Source organism: Mustela lutreola, chromosome 2 (genome assembly GCF_030435805.1).
Source record: "Mustela lutreola isolate mMusLut2 chromosome 2, mMusLut2.pri, whole genome shotgun sequence".
In the NCBI taxonomy this organism is placed as follows: Eukaryota; Metazoa; Chordata; class Mammalia; order Carnivora; family Mustelidae; genus Mustela; species Mustela lutreola.
Genome location: NC_081291.1, coordinates 156240619 through 156254918, shown reverse-complemented (window position 1 = coordinate 156254918; position 14300 = coordinate 156240619). Strand labels below are relative to the sequence as shown.

The following is a 14300-nucleotide window of genomic DNA, read 5'->3' as shown; positions in this document are numbered from 1 at the left end:
AGAAATCTGAAATATTTAGAACTGAATGACAATGAAAATAGCAGTAAAGAATAACAGAATATTAAGAACGGAATGATAGTGAAAATAATAAAACTGGCTGGCTTAGTCGGAAGACAATGCACAACGCTTGATCGCGGGGGCTATGATTTTGAGTCCAATGTTGGGTGTACAGATTACTCAAAAATAAGTAACAGATAAACTTTAAAAAAGGAAAGAAAAAAAGTTCAGGTGAAGTAGTACTTAGAAGTAAATTTGTATTTCTCTTCATTCATGAGGCAATCAACTTAAAAGCTTAAAAAAGATCAGTGGGAACTCCAAGATACTAGAGAGGAACAAGAATTGATTATTTAAATAGAAAAAAACTAAAATAACAGTTGGTTCTAAGTGTCCTGATTGAAGCAGGCATCTAATAAATAAAGCAACAGTGTTAGCAGAGTGAAAAAAGCATGGATTTTTAAAGTTAGGCTCAATCTCAGCTTTGACACTTACTAGCTGTGTGACCCTGAACAAGTGACTCAACCACTTTGAGTTTCAGTGTCCTCATCTGAAAAAAAGGTATACTGAGTTTTTCAACCTTGTTAGCAGTAAATTACATACAATCTGCCTAAATGAAAATCTTCAGATCCAAGTCAGTGTGACAAAAGCCCTACAGTTCATACATAAACACCAAACACTCCTAAACACAAAAAAAATCAATTTTACATATTTCTAAGAGTACCTTCTGACCTATGAAAATGTAGTTATAACAAAAAACAATGAAGTGTTTTCCATCAAAGTCCCCGTCAAATTTTAGAAACCTACTGTATCTAAGGCAGATATGGTTTGCCTACCCAGTCTCTTATCCTCTTCTTCCTTAGGAGAAGTTGAAGGTGGCAATGTGCCCAACTTAGAAAAAGAGTACTACATTCTCAGTCTCCCTTTCAGATGTACTGACCATAGGACATAATTCTAGTCAATGAAATATAAGCAGACATCATTGGGCTGGTGTACCAGATTCAGCTAGTAAATGCCCTTTTTCCCTTCTCCCCATTTCTTCACTCCAAAATATAGTTGTTATGGTTAAAGTGGCTTGTCTCCATACCTCTGCTTCACTACAATATTCAGTATTCCATACAGTATTCTATCTCCTAACGGCTGAGCTTCTGGGTGACACTGTGATATTTACCCAAATTAAAAAAAAAAAAAAAATTTAACAGACTTGTTACTATTTCAGCACACAATAGCAAGTGGTGACCAATAAAATACTGCTTAGGCACGTTAATGAGCCACATTAACAAACTTAATTTTTCTTAGTATTCTTTGTATCCTTTCACCAGAGCTAAGTACAAATTAAGAATCTCTAAATGCTACCTAAATGATAAATGCTTGAAATGATAAAATGTTTGGCATGGATTTCTTTTTTTTTTTAGAAAAAAGAAAGAGTAAATTTTACTGGAACATCTCTGTGCCTCAATTTCTCCCATCTGCAAAAATAGTAACAAATAGTACATCTACTTGAGTCAATACATAAAAAATTATTAGGACACTGCCTAGCAGAGTATAAGCCCACAGTGTTAGGGTTTAAAAAAGCAGTTTGCGGGGCGCCTGGGTGGCTCAGTGGGTTAAAGCCTCTGCCTTCGGCTCAGGTCATGATCCCAGGGTCCTGGGATCGAGCCCCGCATCGGGCTCTCTGCTCAGCAGGGAGCCTGCTTCCTCCTCTCTCTCTGCCTGCCTCTCTGCCTACTTGTGATCTCTGTCTGTCAAATAAATAAATAAAATCTTAAAATAAATAAATAAATAAATAAAATAAAAAAATAAAAAATAAAAAAGCAGTTTGCTGTTTTTCATGACAAATTAAGGTTTCTTCTTCCAAAATAAGTAATACATAACTCACGTGTAGTAGAAGTAAAAAAATAACCACACCATAAATCTAGTTTTTTTTTTTTTTTTTAAGATTTATTTATTTATTTGACAGAGAGAGAGATCACAAGTAGGCAGAGAGGCAGGCAGAGAGAGAGGAGGAAGCAGGCTCCCCACTGAGCAGAGAGCCCGATGCGGGACTCGATCCCAGGACTCCGAGATCATGACCTGAGCCGAAGGCAGCGGCTTAACCCACTGAGCCACCCAGGCGCCCCATAAATCTAGTTTTAAAAGGAAATAAAATGTTTAATTATGGTTAGAAAAACTTTTCTAAAATTAACAGAAGTAAGCAATAACTTTAGTCATTAATTTATTTATCCAGCAAGCACTGAACACCCACTATGTGCAAGGCATTCATCTAGGCACTGAAGACATCCTAGTAGATCAGAGAAACAACAAGCATAAACTTTCAAAGATAATTTAAATTATGTAAAATACTGGGGCACCTGGATAGCTCAGTTGGTTAAGTGCCTGCCTTAGGCTCAAGGTCATGATCTGGAGACCCGGGATTGAGCCCCACTTCGTCAGACTCCCTGCTCAACAAGGAGTCTGCTTCTTGGGACGCCTGGGTGGCTTAGTTGCTTAAGCAGCTGCCTTCCACTCAGGTCATGATCCCATCGCCCTGGGATAGAGTCCCACATTGGGCTCCTTGCTCGGCAGGGAACCTGCTTCTCCCTCTGCCTCTGCCTGCCTCTCTGTCTGCCTGTGCTCGCTTGCTCTCTCTCCCTCTATCCCTGAAAAATAAATAAATAAAATCTTTAAAAAAAAAAAAAGGAGTCTGCTTCTTCCTCTGCCCCTACCCTGTTACTGGTTCCTCTCTCTCTCAAATAAATAAAAATCTTTTTTAAAAAATTATGTAAAAATACATTAAGATAAATGTTATAAAAAGAAATGGGATTATGATAGAGATCTGCCTCATTCAATTAAAAATGAAGTATGCTGTACTGGTTTTGATTGAGAGTTTATAGCCTTTAGTTTAGAAATACACATTTCTAAGTATTTTTAAAGCTTTTGCTTTTTTTAAAACATTATTTTTAATCTAAAAATTATTTGTAACATATGACTTAAAACCCAAGTGTCCAGAAAGTAAATAAACATGGCACTGGATGTTTCAAGAAATTGCCATCTTTGCTGGCACTGGTGATTCTCAATGATAAGCCAGTCATGTGCACTGATGCTTTATGTTTTATCCAGGCTCAACAATCGTACACTTTTTCCTGTGACCAAGTTCTTCAGTTAGTTAAAAAATAAGTCGGATTTCTTCTTCCAGTTTCATGAACACATTTGGCCAGCTCAAAAAGTCAATCTTTGTGACCTCGCCATCTGCCATATCTCTTGTCAGTTTCAGACAATGCAACTCCCACAGATGGTCTCAAAATGCAAGAAGCCCCTTTCCTTTCCAATCACAATTTAGCATCTCTGGCCACAAAGCCTTTTAAAATGATAAAAAAAAAAAAAAATGGTACAATGGTAATCAAAACACAAAGAAGAAATAATTATGGATAAATTTGTAGAATTCACATCACCTGAATTAAGGTATGTAGACTTTCTATCACTACTGAAAAAAGAGACTATAAAAAATTACATTTCAGCAAAGGCAGCATATTTAAATGAAAACATTACTAATTTTAAAAACATACCCATGTTTCAAGGTCTGGAAAATACACAAAACAATAAAATAAGAAAAAAATATCAGCCATGGTTCCAGCTCTCAGAGGCAACTACAATAAGTTTTTGACATACCTTCCTTCAGTGTTCTCTTTCTGCACTCTAACTTCAGATAACTGGTATTAATGAGAAGATATTTTTCATAGTAAGTGATAATAAGTAACTCTTAGGGGAAGAAGATATCTAGGCACTCTCCTAAATGCTTCACATGCATGATCTCACATCATTCACACTACAACTCTATCAGGTAAGTATTACTGGTTAATTCCTCTTCCTTCAGATCTCTTCTCAGTGTCACTTCTCAGGGAAAACTATCTCTCTCCTGATACCAAGACTAGGTCAGGGGTCTTCCTCTACTAATTCTCTCCTACCTTCTCCTTTAACTGCACACACCAGGTTGTCATTATCTATTTATTTGTGTGATTATCAGAATGTGGTCTATCTCTGCCAACTAAAGTATTAAGTTTCATAAGGGCAGTGACCCCATCTGTTTACTATTATATACCAGTGTCTGGCACATGTTTGGAACTCAAGTGAAAACTTGTTTGTTTTTAAGGCAATATTTACTTAATGAATTACAGACTCAATATTTTATTTTCATCTTTTAATAATATGATAATCTCATTGAATAATGAGAGCAGTAAATGAAAAGACACATAAACACATAACACATTCATGCATTTGAAATGTCATTAAGCTATATAGCAGAATTGTGACAATTTCCTACCACGAACAAAAAGTCTTTTGGAGCCAGCATTGTATTTGTGTTTAATTTTTTAAAAAATTATAGTTGAAATATTTATAATAGGGTATACTTCTTTGATTTCTTTCGTTTCGTTTTGAAGGGGAAAACAAGAGTGGGCAAGAGTATGGGACGCCTGGGTGGCTCAGTCAGTTAAGCAGCTGCCTTTGGCTCAGGTCATGATCCCAATGTCCTGGGATCGAGTCCCACATCAGGCTCCTTTCTCAGCAGGGCTAGCCTGCTTCTTTCTCCCTCTGCCTTGCCTGCCACTCTGGCTGCCTGTGCTCCCTACCTCTCTCTCTGATTTAAAAAAAAAAAAAAAAAAAAAAGAGTGGGCAAGAGTAAATTCTGAAAAACACCTTTACTAAAAGCTGCTCTCCCACAGAACCAGCAACATTTTACACTTAAAAAAAAAAAGGAAAAGAAAAGTGCTTTTATGTCTACTGCTCACTTCTTTTTAAGATTTTATTTATTTATTTGACAGACAGAGATCACAAGTACACAGAGAGGCAGGCAGAGAGAGAGGAGGAAGCAGGCTCCCTGCCAAGCAGCGAGCCCAATGTAGGGGCTCGATCCCAGGACCCAGGGATCATGACCCCAGCCGAAGGCAGAGGCTTTAACCCGCTGAGCCACCGAGGCGCCCCTACTGCTCACTTTTTTAAGTTGAAAAATTTTTCCAGATTTACTTAAGTTGAAAAATTTTTTTCCAGAGTTACACAAGCCTTTACCCAGGACTCTCAACAATGATAAAACTGATTAATACTATAAGCAATCAATAACAACTTTTAATAGTCTTCTACAGATGTGTAGTGAATAATGAATAATGTTTCAGCACTACTCATTCACTTACATATTCAATAAATACTTACTGCCTGCTGAATGTCAAACATCAGGCTGAGCATTAAAGATATTATGAGAAACGACGACAGTCCCTGCCCTGGTGGAGCCTACATTTTCACTATGAGGGTATCCAGTATACATGAATTTCATAATTACTTCATGACGATTACTGTTAAGGGCTACTACAGTAGATGAAAAAGATGAAAAGAAAGCATGTAAAATAAGGGATGGGACTCCAGTAGATTTAGAGAAGATTACTTTCAGGAAGTGAAATTTGTGCTGAGCTCAAAAAATTCAGTAAACCACTGGCAAAGAGAGAGGGTTCATCAAAGCCAGAAGGAACAACCAGCTTAGAGGAAAGTTCATAGGAAGAAAAGCATATGTGAAGTTCCAGAAACTGAAGAAAGATCTAGAGACCTGAAAACAGGGCAAAAGAGAGGACTGCTAGGAGATTAGATGAGAGCAGAGAGAAGAGAAGGTACATGGCGAAATATCATCATTGGATTCTTTTCAAAAATTAGATTAGTGGGAAGCCTCAGAAAGATTTTAAGTAGGGAACCAAACCTCTGAATCAAAGGAGATACTAAATTATGTCCACCAAAGATTAAGTAAAAACTATCTGCATCCTAATTATTTAAAACCAGCAATATCAGCTATATTCTAGAGTTCTTTAGTAACTGCAATGTTCACTCATTTCTTGGATACATCAGGTAAATTTATATTCATCATCTATAATCCATTTATCTAACAAACAACCTTACCCATCGAAACAAAACTCAAAGCATTTATGGGTCCCCAGCTCTCTAATTAGCTCTGACAAAACCCCTGCACTAGTCAGTAATTAATAAGGAATTATTAATTAATAAATAATTATTAATAATTAATAAGGAAGTCTTCAGGCCTTCCTTCATATTATTAATTTTAATAAACATAAAATTCTTGGTAAATTTGCCTATCTTGATTTTTAGGCTTCAAGCCAATTATACCCAGTAGAAAAGATGTGGTAATAAGAAACAAATTGGTTAGAACGTGTTATAGATGGGAACATTAGCAAAATAATTCACAACTGACAGCTTAATACTAAAGGAAGATTAGACATACAATTACTCGTCACCACCTAAATTCACTGAAGTAGAATGGCTCCTGACAAAATCCAGTTAATAACATGTTCCTTACAAGCGCTTCTATAATAAAACCTAAGCAATATTTTTTGTTTCAAACATTTCATAGATTGTAACATTCTTGACTAGTTTTCTTACTTATTGAAAACAAAAATCTAAGAGAAAACGTATTTCTGTCCTGACCAAAGAAACAATATTTGAAGATATCACATAAATTTAAGACAAAATCACATTTCAAATCCTGCCAAGACCTAACAGAAAGTTTCTTTTACAGGAAGCAGCAGAAGCCAAATTTTAAACCATTAAATTGCATGGATTAAATCACTTGTTGCACATGTGCTCTTTAGCAAAGTTGCATTTCCAGATCAACGCAGCTTTACATTAGTAATAAAAATGTTAAGACTTATCCCAACTTGACCCATCACAACAGACAAGATGAGTTCTTAAAATATCATATGGGTAGTAATATAAATTTAGATAAAGTACTATACAAAGAACTCACAAGCATCAAATGTTCAATTTACCCAAGAGTCTAAGAAGACAACATGGGAAGCAATCAAAAAGAAGCAGTGTGTTATTGTGGGAATGCAAGTTGGTGCAGCCACTTTGGAGAACAGTGTGGAGATTCCTTAAGAAATTAGAAATAGAGCTACCCTCGGACCCTGCAACTGCACTACTGGGTATTTACCTCAAAGATACAGATGTGGTGAAAAGAAGAGCCATATGTACCCCAGTGTTCATAGGAGCAACAGCCACAATTGCCAAAATGTGGAAAGAGCCAAGATGCCCTTCAACAGAAGAATGGATAAAGAAGATATGGTCCATTTATACAATGGAATATTATGCCTCCATCAGAAAGGATGAATACCCAACTTCTGTATCAACATGGACCAGACTGGAGGAGATTATGCTGAGTGAAATAAGTCAAGCAGAGAAAGTCAATTATCATATGGTTTCACTTACTTGTGGAGCATAAGGAATAACATGGAGGATATTAGGGGAAGGAAAGGAAAGATGAATTGGGGGAAATCTGAGGGGGAGACAAACCATGAGAGACTGTGGACTCTGAGAAACAAACTGAGGGTTTTGGAGGGGTGTGGGGTGGGGGGTTAGGTGAGCCTATCGGTAGATATTAAGAAGGGCACATATTGCATGGAGCACTGGTTGTGGAAGATAAACAATGAATCTTGGAACACTGAAAAAAAAATTTTTTTTTTAAAAAAGGAGCACTGTTTTTACTGGATCATGTCAATCTTCCTTAAATTACTTTAATTTATAAGTTTCACATCTTAAAAATGTTGAATCATCTTATCTAAGAATATTGTATATACTTCCATTAATCAAATCTGCTTTATGCCCTTGAGAGATATCTAAATTATTCCTTACATAGGTGTTATGGGTTGAACCGTGTCTCCCCAAAAGATAATTCAAGTTCTAACCCCTGATACCTATGAGTGTGACCTTATTTAGAAATACAGTCTCCGCAAATGGAAACAAGTTAGGATGAGATCATACTGAAATTAGGATAAGCCCTAACCCAATATGACTGGTGTTCTTCCGAACAGGAGAAATGACAAAGAGAAGTTAGCTATGCAGAGATGAAGGCAGAGACTGGAGTTACACTGCCACAAATCAAGAAACACAAGGAGCTACCAGAAGCTGAAAGAAGCAACGCAAGATCCTCTCTCATAGCTTCACAAGAAGGACGGTCCTGCCAACTCTTTGATTTTGGACTTCAAGCTTAGAACAGTGAGAGTATAACTTCCCGTTGTTTTAAGCCACCTACTGTGTGATACTTTTTTATGGCAGCTGTAGGAAACTAACACACTAGGTTTCATACATGTCTTGTTATATTCCCAGGTTTTGGTGTTGTTTTAGCTTAACAGGTTCTTCTGTCATACATGGAATTCTCCATCGTAGCTTCCAACCTGTTTATACGTAATAAAGTTACAGATTTCCATTTGCTAATTTTATAATCTCACCACAGAACTGAATTTTTTACCATCTGTAGTTTTTCAGTTGACTCTTATATTTTTCAGGTATAAAATTATATGAAAATAGGGATTGTTGGATCTTTCAAGTTCATAGAACAATGAATGTAGCCTGATTACAAATCTCTCTTTCAACTTCCCAAAACAGATATAAAATAAACAAGGAGAATAAATAAAACCACACAGGACCCACGACTTCAACACTATCATTCCTAAGAGACAGAGATTAGAGCAATTTTCAAATTACCTGTAAGTAAAGGAAAACAAATAATTCCCAACAAAATCCCATTGCCTGCGTACTGTAAGCCTAGGGATGCAGAGAGGGAAAGGAGGGAGGCTAAAAAGACTCCATGAAAAAGGGCACATGGGTATAAGGAACTCAGAGAGGAAGCACAGAAAGGACTACCCCAGAGAAACAGTAAAACAGTAAAGGTAAAACTACTGAACACAAGGTTAGGACCTAACAGTTCACAGCCCTAGTGATGTAAAAGTATCTACAAACAGCTGAACCACCAGTGGCTGCCTCTGAGGAACAGAGCTTCTGGCGGTGAGTCAGGTACACAGACAGAAAAGATGGAAGCTCTTGCAGCAAGGCAGTTAACATTAAAAAAAAAAAAAAAAAAGAAAAAGGTAATTAAAAAGAGGAATTATACAGCCTTCAGAAACAAGACACACCAATCCTTCCTCTACCTCTTTCCCTCACCACCAAACCCATAAATTCATATAAGAAACTGAATAGAGGAGGGAAGAGTGACAGAAGAACTCTCTAAAACTCTAAAACTTTGTCCACAGAATGCAGAGACACAACAGCAAAAGCAAACTATATGCATACAAAAGTACTGCAAAAATCAGAAAAATACAAATGGAATGTTTGCTATTGATAGTTTTCTCTCCCAAAATGGACCATGGAGCCAGGGAAAACTAACACTCACTTCATATTGATTTAAATACCCTCAAACAGGGACGCCTGAGTGGCTCAGTGGGTTAAGCCTCTGCCTTCAGATCAGGTCATGATCTCAGGGTCCTGGGATCAAGTCCCGCATCAGGCTCTCTGCTCAGAAGCAGGGAGCCTGCTTTCCCCTCTGTCTCTCTGCCTGCCTCTCTGCCTACTTGTCATCCCTCTCTCTCTCTCTGTCAAATTAAAAAAAAAAAAAAAAAAAATCTTGAGAACCATAAATACCCTCAAACAAAAATTTGCAGAAAAAAACTTTAAGTCAAAAAGACAAAAACAAAGAATAAAAATGGACCAAAAAAAGAGAAAGAAATTTAAACAGAGTTGATGGAATGCCATAAAGAAATGGAATAAACAGTCACCTAGGTGGCTCAGCTCAGTTGGTTAGGTGTCTGACTCTTGGTTTTGGCTCAGGTTGTGATCTCAGGTCATGAGATCGAGCCCCATGTTGGGCTCCATGCTCAGCGGGTAGTCTGCTTGAGATCCTTTCCCTCCTTCCTCTGTCCCTCCCCCTTCTTGTGCTCTCTTTCCCTAAAATAAACAAATCTTAAAAAAAAAAAAAAAAAGAAAGAAACAGAATAAAAGACCAAAGACCCTGAGAGAGAATAGATTTTAATGAAAACACAATAAAGGATGGTGAAGAAAAGGAGGAAAATGATAAAGAGAATGAAAATGACATAAAGAAAGAAGCAAAAGGGTCAGAGAGAAACTGGCTGAATGAAATGGGTAACAGGAAAGGAACATTAGTATTATTGGTGCCCCTAATGAAGAAAATCAAAACAATGGAACAGCACTAATATTAAAATTATAACATAAGGAAACTTCCCGGAAATAAAAGGGCTTAATCTACATGTTAAAAAGGCCTACCAGATACTTAAGAAAACTGACCCAGAATGATTGACTGTGACACATAGCCCAGTAAAACTGTTTAAAGACAAAAAAACAAAAAACAAAAAACAAAACTTCAGGGCTTCCAGGCAAACAGAAAAAACAATTCACAAAGGTAAAGGTAAAGGTAAGGAATTAGACTAGCAACAGATTTCTCAAAAACAACATATAGAGCAAGATAATAGTAGAATAGTATTTTCAAGAAACTTCAGGAAAGAAAATATAAACCAAGGATATTATATCCTGCTAAGCTGTGTACTTCAAGTTTCCAGGACATCAAAAAACTGTTTTGGGGGTATGCTCCTTGACGATGGTCTTGGGAATGATTTTTTTTTTTAACTTGACACCAAGGGCAAAGGCAACAAAAGCAAACACAAACAAGTGGGACTATATCAAACTAAAAAGCTCTGCACAGCAAAAGCAGCCATCAACAAAATGAAAAGCCAACCTACTAAGTGGGAGAAAATATTTGAAAATTATATGTATGATAAAGGGTTAATATCCAAAATGTATTAAAAAAATCATATAGCTCAAAAGCAAAAACTCTGATTTTAAAATGGGAAGAGGAACTAAATAGACACTTTCCCAAAGAAGACATACAGATGGTCAACAGACACATGAAAAGCTGCTCAACATCACTAATCAGCAGGGAAATGCAAATCAAAACCTCGAGAGATCACCTCACAACATTCAGAAAGACTGTCATCAAAGACACAAGAGATGAGTGTTGGCATGAATGTGGAGAAAAGAACGCTTGTGCACTGTTGGTGGGAATGTAAATTGGTGCAGCCACTATGGAAAAGAGTATGGCAGTTCCTCAAAAAATTAAAATTAGAACTACCATATGATCTAGCAATCTCACTTCTGGATATATATCCAAAGGAAATTAAATCACTAAAATCATTATCTCAAACAGGTATCTGCAGCCTGATGTTCACTAGAGCATTATTCACAATAACCAAGACATGGTCAGAAACAATCTAAATGTCTATCAACAGATGAATGGATAAAGAAAATGAGGTAAATACTGAGAGGGGGTGGAATATTATTCAGACTTAGACAAAGAAGGAAATCCTGCCATCTGTAACAACATGGATGACCTTGAGGGCATTATAGTAAGAGAAATAAATCAGAGAGAAAACAAATACTATATAACCTCACTTCTGTGTGGAATCTAAAAAACCTCAACTCACAGAGACAGAAAAGATTGGTGGTTGCCAGAGGCAGGGGGTGGTGGGGTTGGGCGTGAACTGAGAGAAGCTGGTCAAAAGGTACAAACTTTCCGTTATAAGTTATGGGGATGTAATGTATAGCATAGTGGCCATAGTTAACAATGCAGTATTGCATATCTGAAAGTTGCGAAAAGAGTAAATTTTTAGAAGTTCTAATAAGAAGGGACACCTGGGTGGCTCAGTGGGTTAAGCCTCTGCCTTCGGCTCAGGTCATGATCTCAGGGTCCTGGGATCGAGCCCCGCATCGGGCCCTCTGCTCAGCAAGGAGCCTGCTTCCCTCTCTCTCTGCCTGCCTCACTGCCTACTTGTGATCTCAGTCTGTCAAATAAATAAAATCTTAAAAAATAAAAATAAAAGTTCTAATAATAAGAAAAAAATTTGTATTAACTACACGAGGTGATAAATATTAATTAAACCTATTGTGGTCATTATTTTGCAATATATACATGTATCAAATCATTAAGTTGTACACTTTAAACTCATGTACTGTTATATGCCAATTCTATCAATAACTCAGGAAAAAAAGTTTGGATATGGTGGAACCCAGGGAATACTATAGATGTGTGTCCTTTCTGGGCAATCTATTAAAGGATGAGCTTCATCTAGCCAAAACATGCCTAGAAAATTTTTCAAGAGGACTACCAGTGAGCATTTTATATATTCAATTGTAGAGGTAACACTAAAACAAGACTGGGATCATAGAGTGAAGAACAACATGTAAAAGTACCTGCTTTGACAAAGTATAAAGAGAATACAACTAAAAGGTGGAACAAGCCACGAGAGAAAAGGAGGAAAATAAGGATTATTGATTGTTATATATAGTTAATACGTACACATCAAAGAATATCATTTAAAACTGATTGTAAAAAGTTAAGTTTAAAAAAAGGAGACAAAAGTCACTATAAAAAGTATTAATGGTACTAGTAGAATAAAAATACAGACCGCCTAAAAAAAAATATCTGTATCGTCCCCTGGAAAAAAAATATATAAACCTTCCTAAATACCAAAAGAGATGCTTAAAAAAAGCAAAGAGGGGAGCGCCTGGATGGCTCAGTTGTTAAGAGTCTGCCTTCAGGGGCACCTGGATGGCTCAGTGGGTTAAAGCCTCTGCTTTTGGCTCAGGTCATGATCTCAGGGACCTGGGATGGAGCCCCACATTGGGCTCTCTGCAGAAAGCCTGCTTCCCCTACTCTCTCTCTGCCTGCCTCTCTGCCTACTTGTGATCTGTCTGTCAAATAAATAAATAAAATCTTAAAAAAAAAAAAGAGTCTGCTTCAGCTCAGGTCATGATCCCAGGGTCCTGGGATCAAGTCCTGCACACATCAGGCTCCCTGCTCAGCAAGAAGCCTGCTTCTCCCTCTCCCACTCCCCCTGTTTGTGTTCCCTCTCTCACTGTGTCTCTCTATGTCAAATAAATAAATAAAATCTTTAAAAAAAAAAAAAACGCAAAGAGAACATATAGCGAACCACAGTAAATACAACAGAATGCACATAGTAATGATAAATAGTATGTGGCATTATAAGATACATAATATACTGTATTTGTGCTTTATCAGGATTGATTTAATAAATGGTATTTATACAACTGAATATCCACCAAAAAGAAAATGCAGAAAATTCCAACTATCTTATATTCTTTTTTTTTTTTTTTTGAGAAAGAGAGAGGGAGTCTAGCATTCAGGAAGCTTCCCAGGGAGTGCTCATATGAGACACAAGTATAAGGATGAAAAAGACATGAAAAGGGAATGAGGAGAAACTGACTCAGTGAGGGTACACCTGGGGCCTTAGCTGATATTACATGGAACTTGGGCTGGGATGCCCTTCAGAGCTGTCCCAAATGGAGGCAAGTTGGGTTACTGCTGCTTCTTCTTTGTTTTTAATCTTTGCTTAAAAAATTTTTTTATTTTCTAGATTTTATTTATTTATGTGACAGAGACAGAGAGCACGAGAGAGGATGAGAGCGCCCAAGGCGGGGGTGGGGGGGGTGGGGGGAACCCTGCAGAGGGAGAGGGAGCAGGCTCCCCACTGAGCAAGGAGCCTGACATAGGTCTCGATCCCAGGAGTCTGGGATCATGACCTCAGCTGAAGGCAGACGCTTAACCAACTGAGCCACCCAGAAGCCCCTGGGTCGCTTCTCATATCCCTGCAGCACCCAGTCAGTTCTCATAGGATTCCTCTGAGAGCAAGCCTAACCTCAGGTAAGAAAGTGCCAGTACTCAGTTATGAAGAGCAGATCTGGGCAGAGTACTAGAGTATCCACTATAATTCTACAGCAGTGAAAATTAATTAAACACATGCCACAACACAGTTAAAGCTTGTAAATGTAATGTATTTATATACCTTTCAAAGTGACATATATAAGTCACTAATATCACTTAAAAATGTACACTTAAGAATAAAAATATAAGGGCTGCCTGGGTGGCTCAGTGAGTTAAGTGTCTGTCTTTGGCTCAGAGTCATGATCCCAGGGTCCTGGGATCAAGCCCTGCAACAGGCTCCCTGCTCTGCAGGGAGTCACACCACCCCCCACCCTCCTGCGACTCTTGTGTGTTCTCTCAAGTGAATAAATAAAACTTAAAAAATAAAAATAAAAATATAAGAAGCACACAAGAATTACAGATACCAAATTTCGCCTCTCCGTGCAAAAGAACAAAGGTTCTTTTTAAGTTGGGGAATAGAGAAGCCTTCAACATTATGTTGGACTGTATAAGGAGAGTTATAGGTTATAAAGGGGATTAATTTTATCATTCCATATACTTATTTACTTGTATATCTCAAACATTTAAGTCAAAAAAAGAAAGAAAAGAAAAATAGTAACCACATCTGTGTCTTTTCAAACAATAAACCAATAAAACACTTACAAACTTAATCAAGAAAAAAAGAGAGAAAACACAAATACGCAGCGTATGAAAGGATTAAAGAGAAAAAATACCACAGAAGCAGAAGGAATTTAAAAATTTTAAGAGC

General features: G+C 37.3%; 1 protein-coding gene across 7 annotated transcripts in view; it reads right to left on the bottom strand.

Annotated features, from left to right (window-relative positions):
* The window catches only part of TFDP2 (transcription factor Dp-2), a 175494-nt gene that overhangs the window by 125161 nt on the left and 36033 nt on the right, over window positions 1–14300 (bottom strand). The window lies entirely within an intron of this gene.